This window comes from Bison bison, unplaced genomic scaffold (genome assembly GCF_000754665.1).
Source record: "Bison bison bison isolate TAMUID 2011002044 unplaced genomic scaffold, Bison_UMD1.0 scf7180017864473, whole genome shotgun sequence".
NCBI lineage: Eukaryota > Metazoa > Chordata > Mammalia > Artiodactyla > Bovidae > Bison > Bison bison.
The window spans coordinates 3,110,230-3,128,119 of NW_011495034.1; the positions used below are offsets into that span (position 1 = coordinate 3,110,230).

A 17,890-nucleotide genomic window follows, 5' to 3' on the forward strand; every position below is an offset into this window, starting at 1 on the left:
AGTATGGAGGTTCCTTAAAAAACTAAAAAAGAATTGCCATATGATCCAGCAATACCACTGTAAGGTATATATCAGAGAAAACCATAATTTGAAAAGATACATGCATCCCTATGTTCACAGCAATATTTACAATAGTAAGACATGGAAACAACCTAAATGTCCATCAACAGAAAAATAGATAAAGAAGATGTGGTGCATATGAACGATGGACTGTTACTTAGCCATCTAAGAAGGGTGAAAATAATGCCACTTGCAGCAACATGAATAGAACTAGAGATTATCACACTAAGTGAAACAAGTCAGAGAAAGATAAATATAATTTGATATCAGTTTTGCATGGAATGTAAAATATGACATAAATGAATTTATCTGTGAAACAAACAGTCACAGACATAGAGAACAAATGTGGTTGTGCGTAGGGGAGAAAACATTTCTACCTATTCAACTTATTAAAGTGAAACAGAAGTTAAATTCTAAGAATAAAAGCATAGAGGGGGATAAAATGTTGTTGAAGAAATGTGAAATTAGATAATTTTTTTAAAATGAGTCAACTGAGATTTTAGAAAGGATAGTTCTGCAGGTAGTATGCCACCCTTATTATGAAATACTACTGATTCATTGGCATTTACCCTAAAGGTCATTTTAACATTTTAATTACAACACTAGTGTCTTCCTGGAAGTAGATAAGGTAGTTCTTGAGTATTTGCTGTCTGTTAATGTGTAAGAAGTTACTGCAAAATTCAGTGATCTAAAATAACATTTTTATCTCACAGTCTTTGTGGGAGAGGAATCTGGAGGCAGTTTAGCTTGATACCCTAGTTCAGGGTCTCTCTCAAGACTGCTTCAAGGCGACAGCGTTTGTCTCAAAACTCCACCAGGGAGGATCAGACTCCAAGCTCACTGATGTGGACATTGGCAGGATTCAGTTTCTAGTTGGCCTTACTGGCTACATGGGACTCCCCGTGGGCACAGCAACCATGGCAACTTGCTCTTTCAGAACAAACAAGAAGAACCAGAGAGAATAGGGCATGGCCTTCCAAATTTCAGAAGTGACATCCATAACTTTTGCCCTATTCTTTAGAAGCAAGTCTCTAGGTTTGATCTACAATCAAGAAGAGGAGATTGTACAGAATGCGTGAATACCAGGAGGTAGCAGTCTTTGGCGGAGAAGGCAATGGCACCCCACTCCAGTACTCTTGCCTGGAAAATCCCATGGATGGAGGAGCCTGGAAGGCTGCAGTCCATGGGGTCGCTGAGGGTCGGACATGACTGAGCACCTTCACTTTCACTTTTCACTTTCATGCATTGCAGAAGGAAATGGCAGCCCACTCCAGTGTTCTTGCCTGGAGAATCCCAGGGATGGGGGAGCCTGGTGGGCTGCCATCTATGGGGTCGCACAGAGTCGGACACGACTGAAGTGACGCAGCAGCAGCAGCAGCAGTCTTTGGGAGCCATGTTAGAGACTACCTACCACACCTGACATGGGAAATTCTTTATAATTCCAGAGATTTTCCAGATCTCAATGCTTTTGGATAACTATTTCCAAGGGTTACTGGTTTTAATTTTAATAAAATGTGGTCTATTTTGTATTTTTAAAAATTTTAATGAGGGAAGGGAGCAATTTCTTATACATATTTTAAAACAATCGTCTGGTGTTCACTTATGAATGATGTATCAGAATATTTGATATATCCAAAACTCTTTTTGACTAACCAAAATTAAAAGGAGTCAAAAGGAGAAAAAAATGAAATGAATAATATATTTTTCCAAAATATGTTTCAGTATTGAGCCAGATAATGTCATGGAATATAGCTTGTTTGACACAAATGTCATTCATAACTCCCATATTGTAAATAAACTAAGGAAAAGGGCAGTGTTAAGTAGACATTAAAATCATTTTCAAAAAATAAGACCACAAGACTAGTCTAGTCAATTCTTTTTAAAAACTTCCCCTTCTCACTAGGTCAAGAGTTCTCAACCAGATATTTCTGTATATTTATAGTTGTCAAAACTTGATGTGTATATGCATTTCCTATAGAAGGAGTTAATAGCATTCATGAACTTCCCAAAAGAACAAGAACCATTGCCCTAGGCAACAGGAATTTAGGCACTGAATTCTCACATAGAGTCTCATGAATTTGCTTCATATAAACAACAACAACAAAAAGTAATTAAAATTTATTGAATTTCCTTTTAAACTGTTTCATCAATGTAACTAATTTTGAGTTCTATATTCACTCAGCAAATATTTATTGAGTATCACTAAATCCCAGCCAGTTCTAGGCAATGGAAATATTCATACAAGTCCCATCCTCACATTCTTGAGAGTGTGGGTGGAAGAAAGTAAACAGTAATGTGTACAATATTGCATTGCAGAGAAAATAAACAGGTTATTCCTGAATTATTTCAAGCTGTAATGGGAATATACAGTTCACTGTACATTAGCCCTACTGATCTTTCATAAAACTTTTGACATCAGCAAAATACCCTCAGTTCAGTCCAGTGAATACAGTGAATATTTATGTAGCACTTGCTATGGGCCAGGTATTGGGCTAGATGCTGGAGATGCAGAGATGAGCCTGTTGCTCTGAGAAGTTTATATTCTAGGCTTAGAGGGATCACTTTTTCTAGGAATCCCTCCAGGCTGGATTAGTGGTCCCCCTTAACTTTGGCCACCTCATGCGAAGAGTTGACTCATTGGAAAAGACTCTAATGCTGGGAGGGATTGTGGGCAGGAGGAGAAGGGGACGACTGCCGAGGTCCAGCCCCGGCTGATCCAGGGTATTCGAAGGGGAGACGGCGTCGGCGACCTATTCAAATGGTAATTAGAGATATAAAGAGTAATAGAATGAGGATAGCTCAGTAGGAAAATTCAGTGGAGAAAAGAGGCTGAGTAGCTTGGTTTACGCGGAAAATCAATATAACCCGTGACACCAGGTTAGCTCTGACCACGGAGGCCACAGGCGCCCTCTCGAATAGCGGAAGGTGCTCCACCTTAGACACCTTCTCGAGTGGGTCTTAGAAGCCCAGGCAAATAAATGGTCGCAGAGGATATCCGCGCTCCAGATGGAGACTTCAGCCAGAAGTTAAAGGGAAGAATGACATGGGGAGACCAAGCGTTGGTGAGCAAGGCCCGTAGCTTTATTTTTAACAGGGGTTTATATACCCTAAGTTACACATAGAGGATAATAGGGGATGCAAAGTCAGCAGTTTTTGATCCTTATCAAAAACCAGGGTTTCTTTCTTGCAAATTTATCGTATACAAATGGTTTAGGTAATGTACATCATCTTCTGGCCAGAAGGCCTATTAACATTTTATGACTCTTAACAAGGACTTATCAACAAAGACTTATTTTCTCTAAGAGTAATTATTTTAAGGTTTGGCGCCATCTTCCGAAGATAAAATTGCATTCCTATAGGGTGGATGTGTAATGGGTTTACAACAAAGGAAAGACTTTATTACCTTAATGGTCTAAAGTTACTAACACCAAGGCCACTACTTATTTTTTCTACATACCAACTATATTAATTAATATACATTCAAGGATACAATTCAGGGGATGTGAAAACTTGGCAACAATCATTGGCTCATCAATGAAATCCTTTACTAGTTTATTCTGACAGTTTCTAACTCTCTGAGAGGTTCTAAGCTATTTGAATATCTTAAGCTTCCCGTGCCTCTCGAGGCTGGGAGACTGTAAACAATTGTATGCATAGCTGTAGGAGTCCGGGTAAACTTGTCAGGCTAGTTAGAGAGACATCTGAGGGGTTTGGATTTAAACACTCCTAATTGCCCAGGAACTTTATTAATTGGAGCTGTAAGTTAACTCTTTGACAGAGAGAGCAAGATGGTGGTGGGGGACAGCCCCCAGTAAAGTCAGAGGTGAGAGCACAAAGCAATAAAGTAGGCAGACTCTGGTTTTTTGGGGGCAGATACTCGAGAATATCCAGGGGGACTCCTGAGGCTCGATCCCGCCTTTGCGTATGCCGAGCCTCCTTCCTCATGACCTTTGTCATGAGTGGAATGTCTCACCGGCTCCCAGCAGACGACAGAGGATGAGATGGCTGGATGGCATCACTGACTCGATGGACGTGAGTCTGAGTGAACTTCGGGAGTTGGTGATGGATGGGGAGGCCTGGCGTGCTGCAATTCATGGGGTCGCAAAGAGTCAGACACGACTGAGCGACTGAACTGAACTGAACTCTGATCATACAGTTACCTGGGCATAACTTTATTGTGCTTACCTTCAAGTCGAATCTGTTTAAGTGTCTCTCTTTCTTGCTTGATCATGAGCTCTTTGAGAGCAAGACACACATTTCATTAATCCTTGAATTCCCAGCATTTGGGGCATAGTAGTTCAAGAAATGTTTCTCGACCTGCACTTGGAGAGAGATAGTCTAACCATAGAGGGATTGCACATGCCCTGAGACTGTCTCTACCTCTATTTTAAGTAGTAAGATGCAGAGTACAATTTTTCCTCTCACCAGTTTCAGTCAAAATCAAAGAATGTCATTAATATGAGATCTATTATTACATAAGAAATGTCTTTATCAAGACCATATGCATTCTTTCTAAGGAAACTGGTTAGAAACACAGTGCTGTGTTTTATCAAGCAAAGAATGTTTTATCAACCAAAGAATGTTCTTCATCTCAGTCCTCTCCCCCTTTCCTGATCTGAGCCAACGGCATAGCTCCACCCATCATATCCCATCAGCTCTTGCCCCAAGATCAGCAAGTGACCTGGGACATGGGGAAAAGAGGACCATGTCATTAAGGTGATGATACCTGATCATGTCTACTTCACTGGCAAGTTTTCGGGAAAAGAGCAATATTAAATTTTACAAAAAAAAAAAAAGAATCAGATTCAAGTGTCATGTCTTTAGGGAAATAAAAGGCTAGATAAAAATTCAAATCAAACTGAAACTTCACAAGGTCAATGTATTCTATGTGCACACTGTATCAAAACAATAGTATCATGTAACAATTTCTCTCTGAATAAGGACAAATTCTCTGCCCACGCCCAGCAAAAGAAATTTTTATCCTAAATTTTTCTCAAAGGCAAATGCTTTCCCACACTCAGAAAAGCATTGCTGGTCCTCTGAGCATTCATTTTATGCCAAGTTTCGAAGTTTTAATTCTAAATTATTTTGTTTAGTTTTTGAAGTATACAACCGTAGCATATTATGGTATAAATATTTGAAGTATACACCAGTATACTTAACTAGTTCAAGTATACGTTAATTATACATTAACCAGTTTTAGCCTCATATAGTTTGTCATTAGCTGTTTTTTTGATCACTTATATGCCAGAAATGGGCTTTCCTAGTGGCTCAGTCAGTAAAGAATCTGCCTGCAATGCAAGAGACCCGGGTTCAATCCCTGGGTCAGGAAGATCCTCTGGAGAAGGAAATGGCAACCCACTCCAGTATTCTTGCCTGGGAAAGCCCATGGACAGAGGAGACGGGCAGGCTACAGTCCATGGGGTCTCAAGAGTTGGACACGAGTTAGCGACTAAATCACCACCAGCACATGCCAGAAATAGGCAAAGAAGACGAGGCTCAGAGAAGGTAAATAACTTTGCCCCACCTCAGGTTGCTAGAAGGGGAGTTGTAAACTAGTCTGTCAGTTACCAAAATCAGTGGGCTTTACACTATGCCATAAACAGAACAAGGTTTTTTATGATGAATTTCCCATCATGGGTGGGTTTCAAGCCAAGAGTAGATGACCATCTATCAGAGTGCCAAGTTATACTAAATCATGGATTTTTTTTTTAATTTGGGTGGAATGTTGGACTAGGTCTAACTGTAAGAGTCTGTGATTCCATGATGGAAGGAGCCCATTCATGATGGGAACAAATTCTGCAACAGGCTTTCTTCATTTTGGAAGCGAAGAAGAAAGCAAACCTCTTCTGAAAGTGTTACTCGGAACCCAAGAAGGTGAATTTACACAACTCCCAAGACATTATCCTCTAATCCTAGCTGGGTGGTGTGGAAAGTGAACACAGAAATATATTTGTGTTTCAAATGGTAGTTCCTGTAGTCCACAAGTGAAAAAAAAAAAAAAACCCCAAAACTTTGAAACTGTAAGATAGAAAGTTTTCAATGAAGTAAGAAAATTGTATTGTGATCTCAGGGTGAATGTCTAAGCAAAGCTTACATAAAACTGAAAAGAAGTCGAACAGTGGAAAAAGGAAACAGACTTTGGCAGTGTCCCAGGAGTCATTCTTGGAAAGAATTAGTCTACCCATTACAGTATTAGCATTAATAGGATTAATACTGTTACCTTATACCTTGAATATAATCAGAATCATGTTTTTTTTTTTTAATTCAAGTACTGAAGTTTTTAAAGGGTCAATGATGAAAATTTTATTAATCAGGAACTTTCCCGATGGTACAGTGCGTAAGACTTCACACTTTCATTGTGAGGACATGGGTTCAATCACTGGTCAGGAAATTAAGATCTCACATGCCATGTGGCCAAAGAAATGAAAAAAATTTCCATAAATCAGAAATGTTTACCCCAGGTGTTTGAAAGAAGTTACATTTGGATTTGTAGACAAAAGACATTCTGCAAAGAAATTAGTTATAATGTAAAGATAAAACTATAGATCATGGCTTCTAGAAAGATTACAAGGGACTAACTTTGTAAATGATTTTTCAGAAATCTTAAGCACTTCCCTACTTCCCAATTTTTTGCTAATCTTTCGTGGTTTAGCTTGTAAATAAGGATATTTCCAGTTCTTTATTGAAAAAATAGTTTTAAATTAATATTCTTAAAAGTCTATACTGAGTTCAGCAGCTATTCACATGAAATGAGTGTGCTTCTTAATTGATATAAAAATTGAGTGAAAGCAAATTATATTGTATTTGTAGAATATTAGCCTGTTTAGTGGAGAAGGAAATGACAACCCACTCCAGTATTCTTGCCTAGAGAGTCCTGTGGACGGAGGAGCCTGGTGGGCTCCCGTCTATTGGGTTGCACAGAGTCAAACACGATCGAAACGACTTAGTATGCATGCATGCATTGGAGAAGGAAGTGACAACCCACTCCAGTATTCTTGCCTGGAGAATCCCAGGGACAGAGGAGCCTGGTGGGCTGCCGTCTATGGGGTTGCACAGAGCTGGACACGACTGAAGCAACTTAGCAGCAGCAGCAGCAGCAAGAAAATTTTTGCTTAAAAGGACATCTTTTTAGCTAATGAGAAATGGGTCACACCTACTTGGCATAAGATTCAGAATAAAAAGGCATTATATGACACCTCCATATTCAAACCAGTTATGAAATAAACTGCTATAATTCATTTATTCATGAGTGTCAGTGTGATGGGATCTAAGAGCAGGGGTTCTGCTATTCTACTTTTTGTTGAATACAACACTCCAAACTCTTGAATCAGAAGAGAAAGCGTAGGTTATTCAAAATAATTACTTTTCATATAAATACCCCAGTGAACTTATCTCTAGGGGCCACTGATCACTGTACAGTTCCCAAGAGAAAGCTGAGATGGAACTATGGAAAAACAAGTGAAAATTTACATGATAGTAGTTAACAATAGAGAAAAAGCCAGGTCTAACATAGGCAAGAACATAGTATGTGGGAGAAACCAGCTGTGTGACCACAACTTAATACTATGCGTTCCTAATGACAGGGGCTAGAGCCTCTTCACTTCAGACTAAGGCTAACTGCAGAACACCAAGATTTACCAAAATCATTCGCTTTCCCCTTTATAAATGTTCCTCCTTTCCTCCTCTGTGTATCCCGCTTTTTAAATGATATAACTAACTCTCCATAAAGAGGTAAGTTCTTTTACAAACATATAATATATAAAATCATTTTCTTACTCCAGAGGAATCTTCAGAGGATGGATGTTCTGATACAGTCTTTTTACAGCTTTTGTTTGTTTGAGTTCTTCTAAGAAAAGAGTACATCAGTGACATCATGCAATAAGAGATAATTAGTATTAAATGTCTTGAGAGTAACTCAAATGCTTGCAATTTCTAATTTGAAAATTTGGCATTTTTATTGGAGGCAATACAAGGAAGGTGATTGTTTCCAAGATTAACTAACTTCAGTGGGCACCTTCCTCCAAGTTGCAAAACTACCTTATGTCATAAAAGTAGGAGGAGTTTTTTTTTTTAATTTGGTTGAAGCCACAGATGACCTATGACTTCTTCAAACATTCTCCAGCTTCCGCAACCTTTAAAAAACCTACCTAGTCTCCAGCAAAGTTGAGTTCAGAGTCAGTTCTGACATTCAGAGTTAGTTCTCCCCTAATGCAATAACCTTGAATAAAATCTTTCATTGCAATAGCCTTGAATAAAATAAAATTAAATCTTTGCCTATTTAACTGGTACAATTTTTGCTTTGAAGAAAGTTTTCAGAAAGTGAAAATAGTCCTTCAAACTACTGTCTCAGTTTATACCAAAAATACTTTTGAGTTGTTTTTTTTTTCCCTAAGGCCAACCACCTGTTGAATGGTCTACATAAGTAATCAGACAGTTATGTGTGCAAAGTGAAACAGTTTGATTGCAAAGGTAAATACAATTCCAGGATTGAAGGATTCAAAATTGCAATTATGTATAGCTAGGCCTGATACCACTTCAATGGTACACAGACCTGTTACCCAAACTGATCGATCATATAAACCTGATGGGAAAGGAAGCCAAGCTTTTTGATCCACAAACACTTTCTTCTGGAACATGTTCTTCTTCAAGCTGAACATCAAAGTACACCCCACCTAGGCTTGGAAAGGTGGAGTTGGGTTCACTGGTGGATCATTCCAGTGATTTGTTTCCATTAGAATTTGCAGGCTCAGTCAAGGCCACTTCTAGCCCAAATCTAGACTCCCAGTCCTTCCTCTATTTTATATTCTCTGCAAATTTCAGGGAATTAATCATCATGTCTGTGGGCTGCTTCTCAGCATTTTGCCAAAGCTGAATCACTATTAACACAAAAACACTTGTCTCTCAGAAGAGTAAATCCAATAGTTTGTAGAGAGAAGGCTCTTTGAAGGGACTTTGTTTCCTTTCTTTGAGACCCCTCAGGGCATTTCCTTCCACTTACCACCTGAGGGCCCAGGAATAGAGGAATAGAGGAATCACACAGAGAGGAATCATTAGACCTAAAGATACCTGATGGACATCCAGGTGGTTCAGTGGTAAAGAATCCGCCTTCCAATGCAGGAGACGCAAGAGACAAGGGTTCGATCCCTGGATTGGGAAGACCCTTGCAGTAGGAAATGGCAACCCACTCCAATATTCTTTCCTGGAAAATCCCATGGACAGAAGAATCTGGTGGGCTAGAGTCCATGGTGTTGCAAAGAGTCAGACACGACTGAGCATGCACGTGCGTGTGTGCGCCCATACACACACACACACACAAAGATACCTGATTATATATATATATTTCTACATTTCTGATGCTTTATAACTTTCAGAAACTTTTCATGTTAATTCTTTCAATCCTCTCAACAATCCTGTGGGGTGAATTTTAATATTCTACAAAAACAAAACAAAGCAAATTAGGAAGTTTAGAGACACCAAGTGGCAGAGCTTAGGGAAGAGATGTCGGCTGCCTCTACTGCCCCTACTTCTCATTGCCTTCTCTGTAACACGTGGTAGTTTGTGCCTGGGCTCCTACCACTGACTGAAACCACTCCCTCCAAGGTCTCTCACAACCTCTTTGTGGGAACCTTTTAGGCCTTATCTTCCAAGAGTATCCTCTGCACTTGACTTTGTGGGCCACACCCTCCTTGGTTTCTGGGACTCTACACTTTTTTGTTTCTTTCTTGCTTAACAAGTTGCTCTTTTAAGGATGTAACCTCTACCTCAGAGCTTCCCAACAGGCAGGAGGCAGAGAGATATCCATTGCTTTACCCTGAGTGTGCTTGGAAGTACAGAACCTCCTGGCTGATGGCTGTCATTACAAGCACATTTATTGTGTGATTTGATGCCAAGCCGTGGGTTGCCAGTCCGTGAGTTACAGACCTCATGGTCTGTAGCCCTCCAGGCTCATCTGTTCGTGGCATTTTCCAAGCAAGAATCCTGGAGTGGGTTGCCATTTCTTTAAGGGCCACATAAGAAGAGTGGGTCCTAAAGTATGTTTCTCTCCTCAGCAGCATATGGAACTGACTTCCAAGGCCAAGTTGCACATCAATTTTATCAGCCCAAAGAGGTGAGTGCATAGCTCCAGAGACAGCTGGTGGTGGTGGTGAGGAAGCCAGGAAGGAATTCCTTCCTATGGGAGCAGGATTCAGAGGGCCAAATTCGCTCTCCAAGTATATTAGTGCCAACTCTACTTTGAGTAGTCTCCAAGGTAGCTGCAGGATGACCATCCTAATAAGACAGACTTGCTTATCAAGAGAAAACTTTGATTGGAAATCCCCCTCCAGAGAAAAGTCATCATTCAGAAAGATGCATGCACCCCAATGTTCATTATAGCACTACTTGCAATAGCCAAGACATGGGAGAAACCTAAATATCCACCAAGAGATGAATGAAGATGTGCTATATATTTACAATGGCATATTACTCAGCCATGAAATAGAATGAAATAATGCCATTTTCAGCAACATGGATAGACCTAGAGTTTTTCAGACTAAGTGAAGTAAGTCAGACAGAGAAAGACAAATATCATGTGACAGCTCTTATACGGGGAATCTAAAAAGATGATACAAATGAACTTATTTACAAAACGGAAACAAACTCACAGACATAGAAAACAAATTTATAGTTAGCAAAGAGGAAGGCTGGGAGAAGGGATAAATTAGGAATTTGGGATTAATATATATATGTACTATTGCATATAAAATAAACAACAAGTACCTATAGGACAGAGAAGGCAATGGCACCCCACTCCAGTACTCTTGCCTGGAAAATCTCATGGATGGAGGAGCCTGGTGGGCTGCAGTCCATGGGGTCACTAAGAGTCGGACATGACTGAAGCGACTTAACAGCAACCTATAGCACAGGGAACTATACTCAATACTTTATAACAACCTAAAAGAGAAAAGAATCTGAAAAAAATAGATATATGTATATGTGAAAATGAATCACTTTGTCCTACATGTAAAACTAAAACATTGTAAATCAACATTATATTTATATTTCAAAAAAGAAAATTCAATTGGATTCAAAATCCATTTTCACCTCTGCAATTTACTGTTACATTTGTCATCAAATTTTTTAAAAAGGAAGGGTTGATAGATTCTTTATGTATAATTTTAACCTTCATAAACATTTGAGTGGTTATACAAATTTTTTATTACCTATCTAAGTGAAAAGAAAGGCTCCTTCCATCTTACCAATTCAATGAACATGAACTTGGGCAAACTCCAGGAGATGGTGAGGGACAAGGAGGCCTGGCGTGCTGCAGTCCATGGGGTCATAAAGGGTCAGACATGACTTGGCGACTGACCAACAGCAACATTTGAGTGAAACATTTCTTATTGTTTATAACAATCAAGAATATGAGGATCAAATTCCCTGAGCAAAAACACCTTGTCTGTTTTAAAACTAAATGGCAAGTGGATATTTCGAACCTGGATCCTACCACGTACCAGCTAAGAGACCGGAAGTCCAGCAACACCTCCGTCTACCTTTTCACCAATTTTGATTCTCAAGCCAAAGTGCCACAAGCCATAGGGCCCACAGTGTCCAGCTCCCCCAGAACTGTACGGCACAGGAGGACATGGACTCCAAGAGCAGCAGGGCCCTGGCCTGGAGCAGCAGTAAAAGCACCTCCAACTGAGCCTACTCCAGTTCAGAAATTCCCTGAGATGCCAAGTTGGTAAAGAAAGGCTTTGCAACAGATGTTAACCCAAGTGTCCAAAACCTGTCAGTGGTTGGGCTCCGCATCCTCCTGCTGACAGGTTTAACCTGTCATTAAAACTGGTTTTAACCTGCCTGTGTTGCCCTGGCTCTGATCCAGCTGAGGTCGACAAGGTGGCAGATTCTGAGAGCCACCTGTGCCCTCCCGCATTCCTCATCTCCTCTTCCTCTTTCCCTTCAAGCAAACTTTGTGTCCCCATGAAGGAAAAGCCTTCTTCCATCTCTCTGCCCTTCTTCTTCTTTTTTGAATTAATTATTTCGCCTCACCAGGTCTTACTTACGGCATGTGGGATCTAGCTTCCCAACCAGGGATCAAACACCAGCCCGCTGCACTGGAAGTGTGAAGTCCCTGAACCACCAGGGAAGTCCCTCTTCCACCTCTCTGGCCCCACTGGCAAGGCTGCCAACTGGATCCTCCTGGATATTTGTGACGGAGATGCTGAAGACCTCCCAAACGCTGCCGCCATCTGCTCTGTTCCTTCTTTGCTGCTCCTCACTTCCTGAAGTTTCCAGCAAAGGTGGGGGCTGCTGCAGCCCCTCCTGGCCTTGGAGAAATTCCCTACCTCTCCCTAGAGGCTGTCTCCAATGGATGATGGCTCGCCAGTGGCGTCTTTTGGGCTCTAACTCCTGGAGAATGTTGTGAGTTTATATTTTTAACATAGTGCTCATTAAGAGATATATATCATCTTTTCCCCAAGATGTGGGGAAAATCATCTCATTATCCAGGCCCTGCTATGCTGTGTATCTAAACCATGCTGTATATTCTGCTGCCCGTGGCTTCATTCAAAGGGATTTGCAAGAGGAAAAAGGAAATAGAAGAGATCACATATAATTAGAAAGAAATCCATTTCAAACAAAATTTGATATTAAAAAGTCAGCTTAAGTATTTTATAAATTCAATATTTAGCATTCTTACTACTTTTATTTTATTATAGTTGTGCCATAAAAAGAAGTTATTATGGATTGAATTATGTTTTCCCCATAAAAACGTATGTTGAAGTTATAACCACCAGTTCCTCAGAATATGACATCATTTGGAAAAAGAACCATTGCAGATATAATTAGTTAAGATGAGGTCTTACTGGAGCAGGCTGAAGCCCTAATTGAATGTGACTGGTGTCCTTACAAAACAAACTTCCCCGGTGGCTCAATATGTAAAGAATCCACCTGCAATGCTGGAGATACAGGAGATGCAGGTTCAGTCGCCAGTTTGGGAAAATACCCTGGATGAGGAAATGGCAACCCACTCCAGTATTCCTGTCCGAAAAATCCCATGGACAGAGAGCCTGGCAGGCTATAGTCCATGCGGTCACAAAGAGGCAGACACGACTCAGCACAGAGCACAAGGTGCATGGTACCTTAAGAAAACAATGGGCATATGAAAACAGAGAGATACATAGGAAGAATATCATCAGATATCCAAGTTATGCAGTTTCAAGACACACACACACACAAAACAGCAACAAACCCAAGAGCCAAAGATTGCTGGCAAACCACCACCAAAGACAAGGAAAGATTTCCTTCATAGATTTCAAAAGTACCATGGCTCTGCTGACACCGTTGATTTTGGATTTATAGCCTCCAGAATTGTGAGACAATAAATTTCTGTTCTTTTAAGCCACAGTTTGTGGTACTTTGTTATAGAAGCTCTAGGAAAACCAATACATAAAGTAATAAAAAATTTTACCACATCCATATAGACACCCCTATATGTCTCTCACAGCTTACCTGCAGCGTGCAATGTTCCATACAAATTCTATTTTCTGAGTTTTCCTGTATGTTTAAAGTTGGGAAACACACACTCCTTCACCTTTTCTGAAAGGATTCACATTTCCTAGGAGTATCATCTTTGGCCCTCCTCTCAGCCAATTCAGTCTTTAAAAAAAAATTGCCATGCCCTGCAGCATGTGGGCCCTTAGATTTCCAACCAGGGTTAAAACCTGTGCCTCCTGCATTGGAAGGAGGAATCTTAACCACTGGGCAATGAGGGAAGTCCCTCAGTCAACTTATTCTTGCTGAGTAGTCTTACCTACTCAATTTATATCTGAAAATTTATTGCTTTAACTCTGTGTGTCCAAGCCCAGATCTCTCTCCTGAGCCCTAAACCACATATCCACTATTTTGCAGAACTCAGAGTCTCTACAATTACTCAGAACTTCAAGACCCAAGTGACATAACACAAGGCATTCAGAGTGACTTGAGTTTAGACTTTCAAGAGACAGTTGGAGACAGGTGCCTGGGCATTGCTTCAGTGTGTAGCTCGATCATTTTCCCTTTTTTAGATGGAGATCCATCACTAGTTTCTCCCCAGTCCAGCTCCCATCCCAGTGAAGACGGTGTTAATAACCATTCCTGAGGAATAGCATCACCTTCAGGAGCCTGAAATGCTGCTGAGATGAAGTATACAATCTGTGAGAATTCGTCCACACTAATACAGAGTCTGATAAGCCACACAGAATAAAGGGCCAGTTCATGATGTTAAAGAGAAATTACTCACCAGACTCTGGTTAAAAGTAGCAAGACAGGTTTTACCTAAGCTCCTGCAGTAGAGGAAAGAGACTTCACTGTAGAACTGAACTAAACTTGGCAAAACAAAAGGCAGGAGGCTTTTTAAATGCTGGATGTCTGTGTTTCTATTCTTGCCCTGCAAAATGATCATCTGTACCATTTTTCTAGATTCCACATATATGCATTAATATATGATATTTGTTTTTCTCTTTCTGACTTCCTTCACTCTATATGACGACCTCTAGATACATCCATGTCTCTACAAATGACCCAATTTTGTTCCTTTTCATGGCTGAGTAATATTATATTGTATATATGTACCATATTTTCTTTATTCATTCATATATTGACAGACATTTAGGTTGCTCCCATGTCCTGGCTATTGTAAATAGTGCTGCAATGAACATTGGGGTACCTGTGTCTTTTTGAATTTTGATTTTCTCTGGGTATAGCCCCACTAGTCAAATTGCTGAGTCATACGGTAGTTCTATTTTTAGTTTTTTAACAGTAACTTCCATACTGTTCTCCATTGTGGTTGTATCTCCATATGGTTGTATACATTTATCCATAGTGGATACATGTATACATATAGCTGATTCACTTTATCGTATAGCAGAAACTAACATAACATTAGTCCAGTGGTCATGTATGGATGTGAGAGTTGGACTGTGAAGAAGGCTGAGCGCCAAAGAATTGATGATTTTGAACTGTGCTGTTGGAGAAGACTCTTGAGAGTCCCTTGGACTGCAAGGAGATCCAACCAGTCCATCCTAAAGGAAATCAGTCCTGAATGTTCATTGGAAGGACTGTTGTTGAAGCTGAAACTCCGAAACTTTGGCCACCTGATGCAAAGAGCTGACTTATTTGAAAAGACCCTGATTCTGGGAAAGATTGAGGGCGAGAGGAGAAGGGGGTGACAGAGGATGAGATGGATGGCATCACCGACTCAATGGACATGAGTTTGAGTAAACTCCAGGAGTTGGTGATGGACAGGGAGGCCTAGTGTGCTGTGGTCCATGGGGTCGCAAGGAGTTGGACATGACTGAACTGAACTGAACATAACATTGAAAAACAAATACACATCAATTTAAAAATAAATTTAAAAAGTGCTGGATGTGCTAAAGGAGCATTACTAAAGGACATTAAGGTGGTTTGGTCATTGAGATTAGGCCATCTGTGTCTGCCAACTGGCACCTATGGAAGGTAGGCCCCTATTCTCCCAAAAGGACTAGGAGACAAGTGCCCTGGCCTTGATTGCATTTTAAAGGGTTGGCTCCCAGATTCTTAAGACATTCCTGAGTTACAGAAAATATGATCTGAAAGAGACAGAGAAAAGATTAACAATGGCACGTTTCCTAAAGTCAATACTCTTAAGAAAAGTGAGGTCAGGGGCCTGTAGTCAAATTTTTGCCAGAACAAACAATAAATTCTTTAGGCAGTATTGAGTTTTCCCAGGCCTGGCATTTTAAGGGAGCTGGGATTGTCATCCTAGAAACACAGCCTTGAGCTAATAGAAACTATATTAGTGTTTGTTCAAGTCTTTTAGTGTGAAGTATGGATAAAACAATTTGTGCTAAAAAGTACAGTTCTTAGGGGCAAAGTCTGAGGCCTAGTCAAGAAGAGGCCATAAAGAATAAAGTGAAATTGTTTAATTTTTCATATGTAATTTTCCAGACTTATGCTTTTTTTGAAAAGCAAGAGTCAGACTCAATGAAGTTGAGATGTCTGTTATCACTAAATTCTGAGAGACAGGAATTTAATCTGTAGTGGTGGACTATGATGCTGAGAAAGGAGTTTATTCAGAAAGCAAATGATGACACTATCTACTACTATTGGTATCTATTACTAATGATGATACTATTCTACTATCTGTGTCTTTGGGTTGCGCCTTTTATTGTAAGGAAGCAAATAGACTCTGCCCTCACCTAGGTATTTTACCTTGAGATACATTTTGTGCTCTAAGGAAATGCCAAAGCATTCAACAAAACATTGCTTGCCCACTATGTTCTAGGCACTATTCTCATCTCTGAGGACACAGTAGTGAATGAGCCAAATAGATCTCTGCCTTTAAGGGGCTCACATTCCTTTCTAAAATTAATTTTTATTGGAGTATATTTGCTTTACGATGTTGTATTAGTTTCTACTGTACAGCAAAGTCAATCAGTCACACATACACATATACCCCCTCTTTTGGGGATTTCCTTCCCATTTAGGTCACTACAGAGCACTGAGTAGAGTTTCCTGTGTTACACAGTAGGTTCTCATTAGTTCACTATTTTACACATTGTACCAATAGTACACATATGTCAGTCCCAATCTCCCAACTCATCTCACCTCTTACTCCCTCGGTGTCCTTACATTTGCTCTCTATGTCTGTGTCTCTATTTCTGCTTTGCAAATAAGGTTATCTATACCATGTTTCCAGATTCCACATAACGTGTTAATATACGCTATTTGTTTTTCTCTTTCTGCCGTACTTCACTCTGTATGACAGTCTCTAGGTCCATCCATGTCTCTAAAAATATGAAACACTTTATGAATTTGCATATCATCTTTGCTCAGAGGCCACACTAATCTTCTCTGTATTGTTCGAAATTTAGTATATGTGTTGCCAAAGCAAGGACTAGGGGGCTCACATTTTCATGGTGGGAGATAGACAATATGTGACTAAAGAAATAAGTTAGAACATTTTATAAAAAGTTACTATAATTTAGGACTTTCTGGGTAGGCCAGTGGTTGAGAATCTGCCTACCAATGCAGGGGACACGGGCTTGATCCCTGGTCTGGGAAGACCCCACGTACCACAGAGCAGCTATGTCCACAAGCTGCAACGACTGAAGCCCACGTGCCTAGACCCTGTGCACAAGAGAAGCCACCACAATGAGGAACCCGGGCACCTAAATTCAAGAGAGCCATGCACAACACTGGAGATGGGGTGCAGCCGTAAATATATACATGAATTAAATAACACAAAAAATACTTTTTAAAATTGCTGTTTAGTCACTAAATCATGTCTGACTCTTTTGTGACCCAATGGACTGTAGCCCACCAGGCTCCTCTGTCCATGGGATTCTCTAGGCAAGAATACTGGAGTGGGTTGCCATTGCCTTTTCCAGGGGGTCTTAAACCCAGGGATCGAACCTGAGTCTCCTGCATTGCAGGTGGATTCTTTACCACTGAGCTACCAGGGAAACCCAACTACTGTAATTTAACCCAAACAGCTAGTAAAGTAATGCTTAAAATTCTCCAAGCCAGGCTTCAGCAATAGGTGAACCGTGAACTTCCAGATGTTCAAGCTGGTTTTAGAAAAGGCAGAGGAACCAGAGATCAAATTGCCAACATCCGCTGGATCATCAAAAAAGCAAAAGGCTTCCAGAAAAACATGGATTTCTGCTTTATTGACTATGCCAAAGCCTTTAACTGTGTGGATCACAAGAAACTGTGGAAAATTCTGAAAGAGATGGGAATACCAGACCACCTGACCTGCCTCTTGAGAAACCTATATGCAGGTCAGGAAGCAACAGTCAGAACTGGACATGGAACAACAGACTGGTTC

At 40.3% G+C, this 17,890-nt stretch overlaps 1 pseudogene; it reads right to left on the reverse strand.

Annotated features, from left to right (window-relative positions):
- Positions 1 to 17,890, reverse strand: part of LOC105004351 — an 89,459-nt pseudogene that overhangs the window by 13,352 nt on the left and 58,217 nt on the right.